The 16284-nt window shown below is 40.4% G+C and overlaps 1 protein-coding gene across 2 annotated transcripts in view; it reads right to left on the bottom strand.

The window, feature by feature from the left end:
• The window catches only part of LOC117459067 (neurexin-2-like), a 179115-nt gene that overhangs the window by 154661 nt on the left and 8170 nt on the right, over window positions 1-16284 (bottom strand). The window contains exon 1 of one of the 2 annotated variants that reach the window (XM_071205483.1): window positions 7277-7546. The exons of the other annotated variant lie outside the window; for it this stretch is intronic. The gene's annotated coding sequence lies outside the window, so the exon portion shown is untranslated. Of the gene's footprint in view, window positions 1-7276; window positions 7547-16284 lie in introns of those variants that run through there. 2 annotated transcript variants of the gene reach the window in all.

Here is a 16284-nt window from a genome sequence, read left to right as displayed (position 1 = left end):
TGACATTGTCCGCTCGCCACCCACTCAAATCCGTTTCAGCACATAATGACGTGAGTGATGTGTGTGTATGAGCGCAGGACGTCATGGAGAGCAATTTATTTAGATTCTGTCAATCTCACGCAGGTAAGACAAAGTAGGAATGAGTGGGAACATCTTTGAGGCTCATAAATGTATTTGATATCGTGATTATACGGTGGGCTGATATTTCAGGAAAATGCTTCCTGTCAAAGCGGGTGTTCAGACCAAAATCAGCCCTGGAAAGAGGCTGCCCTCGGGGGGGGGGAGTGTTGCTTCACGACCATGACATGAGACATGAATCCTGAAATAATAAGGAACAGGGGTATATTACACTGCAGAGTGAAGCACCATCACAGGGGCAATTCATGTATGTTTCGTCACAAAGGACTGCAAGTAATCCACATGCTGCCAGCTTTGCCTCATTCACATGCATGGGAAAGTTGCATTATCCGCAATAAAGGGCCAAAACAAACAATTTTTTTTGTTGATTAATTGGTTAGTCTAAAAAGGAAAGAAAGAAATGACTAAAATGTATCTTAATATGTAAAAGCTAGTTGAGATCATTGGTTTTAATCTTGTTATTCCTAACAAGTCCAATTCCTAATATTAAAGGATAATGGAAGGAAAATAAAAGAAATAAAAATTGACTATGTAAAACTATTGGAAACATCTGAGAACCCGCAAGTGTTTGGAACATTAAATGTTTTTCAGAATGTCCCAAAAATTGTTAATTACTTTTGTACAACCCATGGACTGTAATTTCTGTGAAGCAGTGATTTGAGCACGGCTGAGGGAAATAAGGCACGGTGATTTCTATCATCAAAGATTATTAAAACATTTTTAATTAGAGTCCTGTTGATAGATGTTTTTAAAAGCATGATGTTCAGCTTTCTTAGTTGAAATGTGGCAGAGGTTAGCTTATGGTGGTTAACAAAAACATGCATTCTCAATCTTCAATTCATTGTTCTTAATTTTTTAGAGCATTTCTTTCACTTATTTAGTCATTTAAAATGCCCATGAAGCAGCTCACAGGTAATGTGCAAGAACCTCTTATCGGGAGTTCCCAGAGGATCCTAAAAGATTAACAAATATTCTAAAACACAACCGTCATGAAAGCAGATGATCTTTACAATAAATGACAGTTCTTTCCTCCTCAACACTCAAGGAATACTTAAATTGCAACCGAGCTATCGTCCTCACGGTATCAATACACAGTATGTTCCGGAAACTAGCTCCTCGTATAGATATTTCAGAAAATACACATGGAAAATATGTAACGAGACAACTAGTCCCTCCTGTGTTTCAGTGGCATTACCAGGAGCCATCACTCACAACTGTACAGTATACTGCTAATGATGGCAGTGTGTGTCCTTGAAAAGCTCCGTTAATAAGCAGCCATGCCATGACATCTATGGTTAGATCACCCAGCGCTGTCAAATCTCATCCTGAGGAGAATGCCACCAGACAAAACGGAGAGTGGGAGCAGGCAAGCGTCCTACTCTGTGATTCTCCTCTCGACACACACACACACACACACACACACACACACACACACACACACACACACACACACACACACACACACACACACACACACACACACACACACACACACACACACACACACACACACACACACACACACACACACACACACACACACACACACACACACACACACACACACACACACACACACACACACACACACACACACACACACACACACACACACACACACACACACAACAGCCTGGGTTAATCTTGGGTAACAGCTCCTTGGCCGCGATCAGGCGGCTCCACTAAGACCCAATGAATGCTGACATTGATACGGCAAGGAGCCTCCTCACACAGGTAAGACACACAAGACAAACGCCTTTATAGATGAAGCAGCCTCGGGCAAGGATAAGATTGATTTTATTAGATGAGATTTCCGATGCATACTATTACGAATTAGCATGAATCTGTTCCCCACGAGGGACGCCTGCAGACACGCAGTGAATTGATATAAATGGCTGTCCCAGTGTTTACCACACCATCCTATGCTGCAGTCAGCTGGCCAGCTAAGTGTGACAGGCCCGGTTTCAGGCTCAGCAGAGATCAGCGTGATGGATGGACGGCCAGGCAGCTGCTGAAATCCCCTGATCAACGGCCAGCCTGGTATGCCACTCACTGATCAATTGCATCCACGTAGATTTTCGCCATCCGCTTTAATGTGACATGATAAGGAAGGAGAAACCTCACAGGGCCATGCCCCTTTGACCTCCAGTCGTACACCAATTTACAACGACTGGCCGGGTTATTTCCGCTCTTGTCTCCCCCCCCCCCCCCCGAGACATAATCTACCTTTCATCGTGTCCCGTGGCTATTACCCAGAAAAGACAAATGCCTGTGCCGGTGAGAGTAACGCCGTGAATGAAAAAGAAATATTCATCAGGCGATCTGCAACTAAGATAGTGTAAGACCTCGGCAGCCCCATCAGAAGTCCCTGGCAACAGATCTGATGCAAGTACTGTCCAAATGTTTCAACGGCCAAACTTTTGTGGGGATTTATTACATTTGATTTCAAGCAGCTGCTGAGGTGATGTAGATAAAACTCGGGCTGCCAGTCACTCAAGGTGAGCGCTTGACCTTCCTTGTGTCCCCTGTTAAAGAAACTGGCCCATGCACACGTTTCTTTTAAGGGGAATCAGTATACCACTAAGGCTCAATGTGGTGCCATAATGAATCGTGCAGTGTTGATCCAGTCTGTTATTGACATTCATTACTAATGCATTTAGGAATGGCAAAACCAAATGTTAAACAAAGAAAACTCAAATATCAAAGTATTCTAGATCCTCAATATTTTCTTTTACAATATATATTAAATTGATGATATTTCATGAAATACTGGTTCTTTCACAGTCAATTAGGCACCCCAATTTGGGCCACTTAGCTGCAATTTAGCCTTTTAGATAAGTTAAAAACCCACACAGAGTATATCATGTAGTTACTGTATAAATACCAAAATCCCAGAGAATATCTAGTCCCTTATCACACCGCCAAGCTTTACTTGTTTTGGGGTAAAAATAAAACCGTAATTAGAGCATACAGAGGAGCAAATTTTTTCGCTATCAGTGCTGTGTAGTAAGCCTCGCTGTATTGCCATCTTCTGAGCACTGTTACTGCATAATGTATATCCTGACAGAGATATAGAAAACAATATCACCCTAAGGGCACTGATTATGCTGCCTGGGCATGTTTTGGTTATCAGTGTGCAGTTTCACTTTCCTTTTCTCATACAATAACGACAATGGATGAGCTGAAATATCTACAATTGCAATGCAATGCAACATTCTTGAATGTCCAAAAGCCCTGACTGGAACAGAGAGACAACCTGCTTTTTTCAAATGCTTGGTCACATATCTTAGGTTCAATAGTGAATTATTATTATAAATATCACCCTCAAGGGCTTTTATCTGCACTATGAACGTATTATTCTGTATGCTATTTTGGTCCAATTACAACAGAAAATGAAACACTTAAATTACCTTGTTTCGATTTTTTTGGTGATTACTTGTCGACACTATCCTCTTAATCAAGACTAGAAGCTAATTGGATGCCTCATAATCAACCTTAGAAGGTCATCAGTTATAAAAGCTGTTTTTCTGCTTTTCCTAAATTATCTTTTATCGATGGCAACACGGAAACGCCAGATGTAAGATGTACCAACATTACTGAAAGGAATATCCTGGTGTGCTGCTCTGCGAGTTATCATATGTGTGACTTCATTACTATTAATATAGCGTGTGACTTTTCTGCAGTCATTCTGCTTCCTGAACTTTTCTAACCCACTCAAGCAACATGAAGGATTTTGAAAGTGCAGAAAGGAAAAAATAATTGAAATAAATGCATGATACAGAAACGTTGGTTGTCGGCATTATGTCGAGCTAAAAATGTGACCAGGTGCGTTTCTGTCTTTCATATAATAAACGTACCACAGCTGAGCTTTTCAAAAATAACAATTCTGTCACCGCTTTTCCCAATATGACAGCCTTGTCTGAATTCTGAGCAGCATTCAGCTTACAGGAAATTATAGACCACCTTCAGTTCCATTCCACATACTGTACCACCTGTGGTGAAAATAACCGGCAATTTCACCGACTATTATTCCTCAGATATATCAATCAAGCTTTTCAGAAACTGTTGCCACTGAATGTATAGATATGTTCTTGTAGAGATATTGGTGTCAACATCCGGACTTTCATTCTATCTTGAAACAAGTAGAACAATGACCTAGATTGGGCTGCTGGTGTCATAACTCTGACAATAAGGCTCCTAGCTATGACTGGGATTGAATGTGGGATTTACATGTTTGTATTCAAGTATTTTGTTTTCAACACACAAATAATTAAATAACTCAAACTTGCCAAAAGTGTAAAGAGACAAAGATCTCAACCATGACCTTTTTTTTGTCTTCACCATCCAGGGACATAATCCCGGTTTGGCTGTGCAGCTGGCATGCAACTGAGTCACGCGTCAGCCCTGATTAGAAGCAGCAGTGGTCCGCGGGCCCCGTTCCTCTGCCAGAGCCAGGAGTGGAAAAGGCCAGGGCCACCACTTTCAGTCTGTGTATATGACCTTGATGGGGTATGATAGAGAGGAAGCGACACAATTCGCTATGCCGCACAATATCTGTAACCTTCCACTTCCACAGTACACGCATGCTGAAGCGTGACACACACACACACACACACACACACACACACACACACACACACACACACACACACACACACACACACACACACACACACACACACACACACACACACACACACACACACACACACACACACACACACACACACACACACACACACACACACACACACACACACACACACACACACACACACACACACACACACACACACACACACACACACACACACACACACACACACACACACACACACACACACGTCAACTCTGCCTTGTCATTATTTCAGGCATCCTTCTTGTCCCCCTTCATGTCTTCTGATCATCCAACCGTCTGTTTATATTTGCTTGTGATTTCCACCAGATATCTGAATATCAAATATTATATTCTTTCCTGCTCAGCAGCTGCCATGCTATCGTTAAAGTCAAACCAGTGTAGCTTTATGAGATAATGGATCAATTTAAATTATTACGCTTTATGAAAAATAATATGATGTACCATGCAGTTCATTTCTATTAATGAACATACAATTATTTGTCATATTATTTAAAACATAATTAAAAGGAAGAATTGTGTTATTTGCTGTTTTTTCTTTTTTTAAAAGGCAACCCTACCCAAGCCCTTTAATCTCATTGGAAGCAGAAATGGAAACAGATGTCTTGTGAGTCAAACATAGCAACACGAGTGGGGTAAAGATGGCACTGAAGGCACCAAAAATACTTGGTGGTGAGTAAAGTCTTGGCAGTGGCATATCCTGTGTCATAACAGAGCGGATAAGAAAAAAAGATAAGCATGTGAATTATATCACAGTGAAAATAAAATTGCAATACAACAAGAAGGAAAACAATAAGCCAAGACAGTGACACACCCCGCTGTTGCATTGCTGCCTAAAAACATCACCATAACGACACAAAAAAAGTCCTGCATGGCATTGCATAAGCACATTGCTCACATTTTGAGAATAGCAAGCCATGGCTTCCTTGATGTCAATGTGGCGTTCATTTAGAAACCCAAGCGGCGTACTAAAGAGTGAAACAGCCTTTAAATGAGTCTGTCAGCACTGGATTTAAGATTATAGCCTGCCATCTAATTATGAGAGAATGTGCAAGGGATCTGAGATGCAACAATTGTGTTGCTGTCCACAAGTGAGGTGCTGAGAGATATCCAGCAACAGTAACCAAGCCGAGGTGGTCACCTATTACTGCTGAACAGGAAATCTGAGCTAGAAGTGCCCTTGCCTGCTCTGTGAATGCAGGCGATTCAGTTTCCCTGCTGCGAGAAGTGAGTTACAAAATGTGCTGTTGGAGGAGAATTTACAAAGCAAATAGGTTTACAGGAGGAGGAGCAGTGTGTATGCTAGGCCGATATGTGCATGGGTGTAGCTCTGAATCATGGGCACCTCCCCCATATACTCATTTCCATGTCAAACAACAGAACCAGAAGACAATCCAAGCACAAACACATCCTTGAATGTATTAAAAGTCAACAATACATGAATGCATGCAATCCAATTACAATAAACTGTGATTGGGTAAACCGTCTATCAACTTTAAAAATATGCGTCAGTGTTAAAATAAGGGTGGAGGACTAACTGAAATGTATTTATTTTCTAAAAGAAAAACATTTTGTATTTTGGAGCTTTAGTGTGAACCACTCAGTGGTGGACCCGGCTGAACTGATCATCTGCTGTATGGAGGCATGCAGCTCCCATGTAGGCATGGATACTGGGCTGCAGGTTTTAAGAAACATTATCTTATCACCCAGGTAAGAACCTTTTTTTTCCAGCTCAAAACTCCCCCCACCCCTCCTCATAATTTCAGGTATAGGTTGTAATGCCTCCTTTGTTGCAGATGATGTGGCATCTGCTTGACTCAACTACTGTTTCCCTCTCTGTCTCCCTACCTTTAAACTGCCCAATCCTTTGGCACAGAACATGAAATCCCTCTCAATAATAAATAAGCTACCTCAAGCATTTTCAGAGACAGGGGGCCTGCATGCTGCATGGCTCAAAAACCACCTTAACTTCACTTTTAAATATATTTATATAACGAAGTATATGAAGTCAGCCAAACCGACATGTGGCATCCGGCGTAAGCAAATACAAGGTGTCTCGTTTCCATATTTCTGCCGGGGCTGCAGCCTTTATTCAGAGGAGAATGCATCCCTGTAGGTGCTGTATAGCCCGACCACAGGACATGTCTTCCGGCACGCAATTAAGCGACCTCATCCGCAACCGTGTTGGATTTGGAGGGCTCTACCTCTCCTCCACCCACCTCAACTGACTGAAAACACTGATAACAAAGACGGTTTGGGTTAAAAGCGTGTTATCTCTAGCTGCATTAAGTGAAATCTTCAAAAAAGACTCCTCAACACAAGGGTCAATAATTGGCGAGCAGCTGCTCCAACACCCCCCGAATTGGAATACAAACAATCCACTGACATTGAAAAACACACACAGATACGGCACGGGCTTGTTGCCGCTTCCTACCGCAGCACGCGTTAAAGCTAATTATCCAAAAGGTCGTTTGTGTGTAGGAGGTGAGCGGTGTCGTTTACCTGAGCATCATCCAGCGATCCGACACATGGACACGGCGCGATTATTCCAGCCAGGCAAACGCAAGCACAAGAGGAAGGGGTGGTGGGGGGGGGGAATCTAAACTGAGCAGAGATGAATGCGGCAGATGAATATGCGACCTCTGTCTTCAGAAAGGATAGTCTTCTTATCTTTTAAGATGGTGCTGTGTCGATGGAGGCAGGCAGGCAGGGAAGCCCCGAGCTTCTCCGTGCAGACAAAGATGCTTTCTCTCCTCCGCCGCACCGAGCAGCACAGCCGTCATTCCCCCGACACTTGATGGTAATAGTTTGGTAGGTAGATGATATGGGTTGAGGGCGCGGTCAGCTGTCGTTGACCAATCCTGCTCCCCACCAAACTAACAGCAGCGTTGCCATGGAGGATTACATGGAGTTGAACTACAGAAAGGTAACATTTGGTAATGAAGCACATACTATGGTATCATATTGGAATGAGCATTATCAGAGTAGATCAATGGGGAGCAAGTAGTATGAGACACACATGTCCATAGACCCCACCCACACTCTTGCTGCCGGAGTGTCCTCAAGCAAGGCAGGATACACCAGCTGTTGGATAACAACAAAACAACTAAATTGCATTTGAATATTTAAAATGTTTCGCCAATGGAAGTGAACTGTAATTTTCCCAAGTTGTGCCTCCATGATGTTTAGGCGAGCCACTTAACATTATAACCTGCATGTCATAGTCTGTCCAATTACACATGTATGTTGATTGTTGAAGTTAATGTTCTTAATTCAACAAAATTCCATCAATTTAACCGGAAAATATCGTTTTTAATAACATTAATCAAAATGCTATCAATGAGCGCCATAAGTCACCGATGTATATCTCCAGCTGCCATCATCAGTAGCAGGTGGGTGGTGTAAGTGCATGTGTATTTGATAGAGAAACACATTAGTGTGATGGAGGTGTGCTAGTAATGGCCCCTATTATAAATGCAGGACAAGCTACAGCCACACTGGGGTCCAACGCCATGATGGCAGGGAAAAGAGGGCAAGTGGATGCTGGGATTACGATTTGTAGCAATGAAATATTAATTGAATAATGCATTGGTTTGGTTGGTAGTGAAGTAGAAATGTAAAATCTGAAATATGTAAATGATCAAATAAAGATAGAACATGTCTTGTAAATAATGCATAAACTAAGTAATTAAAGAAACAAGTAAAGGTTATTAACCTCTAAAAGCCTCTTAAGGTGAACCATATTGTCTTGAGCCTGCCTTGTGAGAGATCAAATTAAAGCAATCTTGAATGTGAGGATGAGGTATGAAAAATTAATATTCTGAACTGTTTTTGCCTGTTGTGCAATTCAGCCTGCATGATTAAATTACTTTTACGGGTAGATTTCAAAAAGCCTCACTGCTATAAATCAACACTATATCAGTGTTTATAATTGAACACTTGTGGGAATTAAGTAATGTGTTTTCCTTACACTACGATAGAAAAGGGTACATTGCGTGTCACATTGAAATATTCCATAACAATGACACAAAAAAATACAGCAATCATAAAATGCAGCAAAACAACCAAAAGCCATTTTCTGAACCAGAAGCATGTCGGCACCACATGTGCCTCCCCGTCACTGAAGGAGAGACGGAGGCACTGAAAACCAAACGACGTCCAACGCCTCATCATGCTGAATGTTTTAAACCCTCCACTGAAGAGTAAAGTTCAAACACATTTTAGAGGTTAAATATCTACGGAGGCGTTGACTTAGCACAGAGGTGGAGTGGTTCTGAATTAGCCGTCTTCATCGTGGTCTTCACTATTACATTCAACCCCTCTTTGACTATTGCTGCTGCCGTTGGAAGACACGGTTTGACGCAGATGCTCTACAACGGGATATACTTTATAGTTCTTCTCTCAAATCTTGGCTTTATAGCTGGGACTAAGATTTGTAGCGATTAAATATTAACTGAATTACTGTGGGTTCTTGTTTAATAAATAATAAAAAGGAGTTTCTTTAGTGAAGTAAAAATGCAAAATCGCAACTTGGAAAATGGGCAGATGAGCATAACAAGTGTGCATTTTGTGATATTGATACGCAGAGTGAAGCAGGTAGGACCCAAACGCAGAAAACACTTGATAATACCTTTATTGCAAGGGCTCTTATCTAATATATCACTTGAACAAACAAAACACTCTACGGTGAACTAGGTCACAAACAAAAGAAGCACCAACACTGAACACAGGAAGACTAAATACAGGGAGGGGTAATCACGAGACGAGAAACAGCCGGGCAGGGGAGGAGAAACACAAGGGCCACAGGTGAACACAATCAGACAACTAGACACACCAGGGAAACTAATGACAAGAGGAAAAACACAGATAGAGGGACCAGACAATAAGCCAGAGGAAAACATGACGGCAAACACCCAGCGTGACATACACCTAGGAGTGTGACAGATATTGATTGGGGTGCTGCAAATGTGGCACCTTCATTCTTTAAATAAGGCACCGAAAAGGCTCTATTTATTCCCAGTAATTGTAAAAAACAAACATGATTGCATGTCTCTTAATGATTTCTAAAGTGTCTTCAATCTGATGACCTCACATGTCAGAGCACCAGAGACCTAAATGTGTCCTTGTGCTATTTTTTCAAGGGTGCTTTTTAAGCTTTTAACCCAAAAAATAACATGAACATCTAAATAAAAAGTAGTAAATTACAAAGTGTACCCTTTTGCCTTCCTGTTAGAATAAAAACCAAATCATCTGAAGAGGAAAATGTTCAGCTCTCCATTAACGCTTTGCTTTTCACCAGCAGAACATTTGACAGAGATATTGCTGGATACATGTTAGCGTCGCTGTCAACACTTGATTTTAATAGCCATATCATCGGCATGAGGAAAATGTGCTGTAAAGCATTTCATATTCTGACTCAACATCTCTGCTGTATTCTGAAGATGTTAAGAAGATTGTAGGAGACAAGCAAGCTGTTATTTAAAGCAATGCACAGTATGGATACAGCAACATGTGATTTAAAGGACTTCTCTTCATTTTAAGTGGGGCTGTCTTTGTAATTGCTCACCATCTGTTTTATTTTAACATTATTTTAAGCCACAGTGGTGGTGCGGCTCCATTGATGGCTATTTTAGTATGAGATTGTAAAAAATGGTTGGTTCACTTCCATCAACAATAAAATGCATCCAAAACCATTGTGCAAGCAGACAATTATAGTCCATGCAGTCAAGGTACAAGCAATGAAAGTTAGTTGAGCCAGAAAGCAGAAAGAATATTAATAACCTTATCCGATTACATCATTTTTGGTTGAAGATCTCAAATGTTATAGCAAATTAACTACAGGCTATATTATACATTTTTTTTCAAAATGTAAGGCACAATGTCATGTACAGTACAGTACAGTACAGGGGCTGCAATAATAATACAACACCAGAAAATAAGAGAAGAATAAATGCCATACAAGTACACATACAGCTCCCAGTGCAATTTACTATGACTATTTATTTTTGGAGTGAAATAACTCAAAACCTCCTATAGATGGATTGCTATGTATGTAATTTACAGGAGTTGTGGTTTTTGGTTGTCCCCTTACTGCTCTGCTTCCCTCATGTTGCTCACAATCAGTTACATCTTTAGTTTTTGGCCAAACGGCTGCTTTAGCGTCAGCTGTAATTCGTGTTGAAGTAGCAAAGGTTAGCAGGGTAAAATGCTTAACTCAGATGGTGAACATTGTTACTATTATTTCCGCTAGACAGACTATGAACATGCTTTAATGTTTGTGATGTTGTTTTTTTAAGCTGTACTCATCATTATCTATTGCATGTCTGTGTCAAGAAAGAGGGATCCTTACTCGTTTTCTTTCCATGAGCTTGTTGATTTGTGATATTGGGCTGAATAGAACTGACTTGAATTGACCAACATGTTAGCATGCCGACGTTAGCATTCAGTTCAAAACACTGCTTAATTTCAACCTGGCACTGCCGCTAGCTTGTAGAGTATTATGAATATGTTGTGTTAATGTAGAATGATTGTGCACACATTTAATAATGATAAGAGAACACATGTAGAACCTAAAAAGTGGGTTTCACTCTAAAGCATTAAGACATTATGACCACCCAGCTGTTATCCATTTGTCCCACCTATATGACACAATAATACTCTTTCCAATACACACTTTTATTGTCAACAACAGTGATATTTCTGCACCAAACACAAAAACAGTTGTGTGTATGTTTTACAGACCTGTCTAAGGCAATTATTGATTTTTATTCTGCTGTAAGGCAGAGTGAAGCTCTGCATCCTACATGAGGACATATGTGTGCTCATCTGTTGTGCAGACACATCTACCATTTCAATAAATTATTAAGCAACAAATCGTATTAAAAAGAAAGCCCTTGAGACTCAAGCAAATAATGCATGGTATTTAAATGTGCTTTCTTGGATATAGCAGCACATTGCAGGATAGTCTTCTTGTTTTCACCAGCAGAGAAAATGAATGTGGCTTTTGCAGTCCTCGTGTTACCCTCTGTTGTGCAGTTTAAGCGATTTGCGTATAATTAAGCAGTTAATATTCAAAACAGACCAGATAACAAACAGTCAGCAGAAGTGCGGTGAAAGTAAAGAAGGTCTTATTAAGTCTCAGAGTACCTAACTAACTAAAATCCAATAAGTGTTACATAAATTGCTTTGCAAGAGCTTGCAATATTGATTAATAGGTGAACATGGATGACACATTAATGAGTTATTTAATGTTGGATATGTGCAGCAGATCAAGTTTTAAGTAACACTAAAGTGCAGTGTTATTCATATGACTGTATATGTCTTTCACTGACTTAAAATCGCCTCTGACTAATTTCATTGCTTTGGTAATGATATGAGATCATCATAGACGAATGAAATATATAATATTCAGGTGAAGATGGGAACTATGCAGGGAGCTCTGTGATAGGGTTGTTAGTGTTCCTGCCTTAACAGGGGCAACAGGCGAGTGAGGGAGCTGTCAATCAAGCAAAGTCTGTGCACACCCACACAGTCCTGGGGTCTTATCTGAGTTTTAAAAAGGAGTGAGAGAATATATTTGACTTCTTTCCTGAAAACTCGCAGCTGTTCCCTTTACGCCAAATAATGATTTACTTGTGCATTTATCATAATAATTAGTTTTATCTTTAGGAGTATACATACACATTTGACATTGTTACAGTGATGGCAGGCTGTGGCTCAGTGGATTAGGGTGCTGATCTTCAGGTCAGGGGAGAGCAGGTTCGAGTCCCACTGCAGTCAGCATGTTGTTGTGTCCAAGACACTTCACCTCAAATTGCTCCTGTGGGGATTGCCCACAGGACTGAATGTAAGTCACTGGATACAAGAGTCTAACAAGTGACATGTCATGTAAATGTTCAGTTTTGATGCTTGGACATTGGGCGTCTTGTTTTTCTGAAAGCAGAAGACACGAGAGCAAAGTAAAACCAAATGCTGAAAAATGCATTTATTGGCGACCAAAATGTTACAAATGACCTTCATGAACATAAAGCACACTCTGACAGGGTAGAAGTCGTGAGCAGACAAACTGGGTGACACTGTTGTCGCCCTACCCTAAAGCTTTACCTGATTTGTAGGCGATTTTACTCTAAATGGGACCATCATTTATAAAATGAACATCATGAGGATTGAAGATGTCTTGAAACTACTGTAACTATGGAGACGTTAAACTCAAAGACAAGATGTTTACTTCAGTAATCAATCAAGTTAGGAGTTGTGTCCTTTTCTCATAGACATCTATACAATCAGTTTGTATTATCAATGTATAACTTTACCCTGACTTTTAGTCCCTGCTCTGAGTTAAGAAAAAAACACCAAAAAAACTACAGAACCCACGTTTCAAAGAATGGAATTTAGCAGTCGAAATTACATTTAATTCATCATCATCAGGGTGTCTCCAGAGCCAGAGAAGACATTAGACATCTGTGTTCCTAGACTAAGTACTGTAGGTTTTCCTTGATGAGCAAACTTAACTTTATATATGAAATTGATGTACAGTATATACGCACATTGAATTTCTTGGCAAATCTCCTCGTGTTAATTAGTGCAGATCTTTAATAACTCGCACCGTGCAGCTGCTAATGCTGTTTGTGCTTCTCCAGTCTACTTAATACACAACAAAGCTGGTGGGTTTTTCATGTGGCATTAGCAGATTTACCACCAGGTGACAGTATTCCTCTTGTCTTGGCCCCATGTTGACAGGTTCAGAGAGTGACAAAATAAAGCGTTTAACCCAGAGAATAAAACACTGCAACCGAACAACATCGCAGTGAACCAACTGTTCTGTGATTCATTGCCATCAAGAAATGCAATGCAAATCAGATGCTTGGTATTCAGCAAACACAACACCCTTTTAACTCGACACAACACAAATGTTCAGTGCGGATGCAATTAAATGCCTTTTACCACCATCATAGATACAATTGTATTACATAAACACAAACAATAATACTGATCGTGTTTATCATTATTAGAAGTGGCAGGGAGAGCAGAGATACATCATTTCACGGTGCATGAAATCTGAATTGAGCACTTCAGATTTTCAGTTTAGTATGACACATTTTTTACTTAGCAACTTGTAAAAATACAATACATCACAGAAAGGGAAACACTGAGGCTTATTAACAATTGCTTGCTGCAGCTTCATGTAAAGGAATACATGTGTGCCAAGTGGTAGGTGTAATACCTCAAGTCCATAATTGCTGGTGAGATGTAAACAAAGATGCTCATATTCTCCAGGCAAGAAAAGGAACAGCTTTCCTAACAGACTGCTTGTTACAATGAGGATGTCTGGGAGTCAATTTGTGACTGAGGCAAGAGAAAATTAAAGCCAGATCAAATTAAGATGCAATTATTGGGTTGCTTAGATGCTCTAACTTGTATATTTGGAAAGCAGGCATGGGTTTGTTGAACGTAGACAAGATTTAAAAAGAGACATTCAAGTTGCACACACTCTCACACTATCTGGCCTCATGCAGTGTGTTGGCACGTTTTCCCTCAACCACGTGCTACCTATTTTTACTTGTTTATTAATGAATCACACTTCAATCTGACAACCTCGTGTTGTGTAAATGAAGAATATATTTCATTCTTCACCTGGTGAAAAGCTGAATGTGCCTGCTAGCCACATACAAGAGAACAAAGAAAGTACAAAGGAGAAAGGAAAAGGGATCAATGAAAAAACCCAATGTGTAAAGGATGGCGTCCAATGTGATGTCAAGGATATGGAGGTGCCAGACGTAGCTTGCACCTGTAAATGTAACACTGTGCGACAGCTTTCAGATACACTTACGGCCGTGTGAAGGGAGGTATTCCTGAAATGTCAGCTTCATATTTTGAATAGTAAAGAACATCAAATCTCCTGAGCTCTTGTTGTTTAGCGCTAAAAACAAAGATCTCATCAATAAGGTATTTAAAAATAGATAGTTCCTATACATATATAGAACATAAAAAACCCAGATAACAATATAATACCTTTGTTTAAAATTGATGTTTTCATGGGAGTTTAAATCTACATTTTGCCCACCAAACTCAACCCAGAAATGATGTTAGAAGCCAACTTACTCTTCCTTGTATAAGCACATTATACACTCCACACCAATTTTCAACACTAGAGTTATCAACACAAAGGGTATTTTTCCTTCATGATTTGACTCCCTGCTATGTCTACACACATACTGTATTTAAAAAAAAAAAAAAAACAGCAATGTTTAAAGGGGCCCTATTATTCTGATTTCAGGTTCATATTTGTTTGCCTCTACTGTGACATAATTACATGCTTTAGTGTCCAAAAGCACTTTATTTTCCTCATACTGCCTGTGCTGCAGCACCTCTTTTCACCCTCTGTCTGGAACCAGAGCCCAGTCTGCAAATCAATAGCAGTGTGAGTGTTTCATCTTGATGTCACTTTGTTCCGTAAGTAAACAAAGGGGTTAAATGGGGGCGTTTCAGGAAAAACGTGTGTGGGAGAGAAACTCAAGGATTCGAGCTTTTGCAGACCATTCAATGCACACATACCTACCGTACTTTTCGGACTATAAAGCGCACCTGCATATAAGCCGCAGCAGCAGTCTGTCTTGCTCTCGTTCTGTCTCTCGGTTCCACTTTTACTTTGGCGCGCTACCTGTTTCACTCTTTTCCGGCCTCCAGCTTTTCCTGCTGGAGCCTGCCGCTTAAAGGTGGCGGGCGCGGACCGGTCATAGAGCCCATAGTGTTAAAGGTGGTTAATTTTACCTGTAAAATCCATAGATTTAGGAGGTTCCCTAGTGGCCGTTAGCTGTACAAAAAAAAAAATGGGGAAAAAAGTTGCGGCTTATAGTCCGAAAAGTACGGTATATAACACACTACAGGAAAGGGAAAACCACACAAAAGCATAATAGGGACAACAAATAAACAAGTTGCTACCCGAAGGGATTACTGCACACCTGGCTTCACTCAGACACTTTTTTTTCCTACTCAGGCGCCTTAATAACTGTGGTTACTGTTAGACAATCAGAGCATTCATTAACATCATCGTTAATTAACTTAATATTCTCTTAGGAGTTAAATTATAATCACAAATGAATTAGACTTCCATGTGTTTTCCTGATTATTTCATGGAGATAAATAACAGTTTTAGACAGTCCCATATTGTAGATAGAAAATAAAGGGATTATAGAAAATAAATAAACTGGTCACATTGGGATGGCACATGGAGGCTAGCCTGTCACAATAACTCCATTGTTGTTGAACATCTGCCTTCACATCAAGAATACTGTTGTTGTTGTTGTTGTTGTTGTTGTTTTTTCACAGTTTCCATCAGGCAGTGCATTCATTCAGTGTAGTCTTGAAATGCTTGATGTACCATTTGACAGAACAGCCAGTAGACATGTAAGAACATCATTTGCTCATCATAATAGACAAATCGGGGGCATGCCAGCTTCAATCTCTGTCATCTGCTGTGTGATGGTCCCTCTGTTCTGGGGGTCATTTGG

This window comes from Pseudochaenichthys georgianus, chromosome 14, assembly GCF_902827115.2.
Source record: "Pseudochaenichthys georgianus chromosome 14, fPseGeo1.2, whole genome shotgun sequence".
In the NCBI taxonomy this organism is placed as follows: Eukaryota; Metazoa; Chordata; class Actinopteri; order Perciformes; family Channichthyidae; genus Pseudochaenichthys; species Pseudochaenichthys georgianus.
Note: the sequence above shows the minus strand (reverse complement) of the source record. Positions and strands in the feature narration are given on the sequence as shown.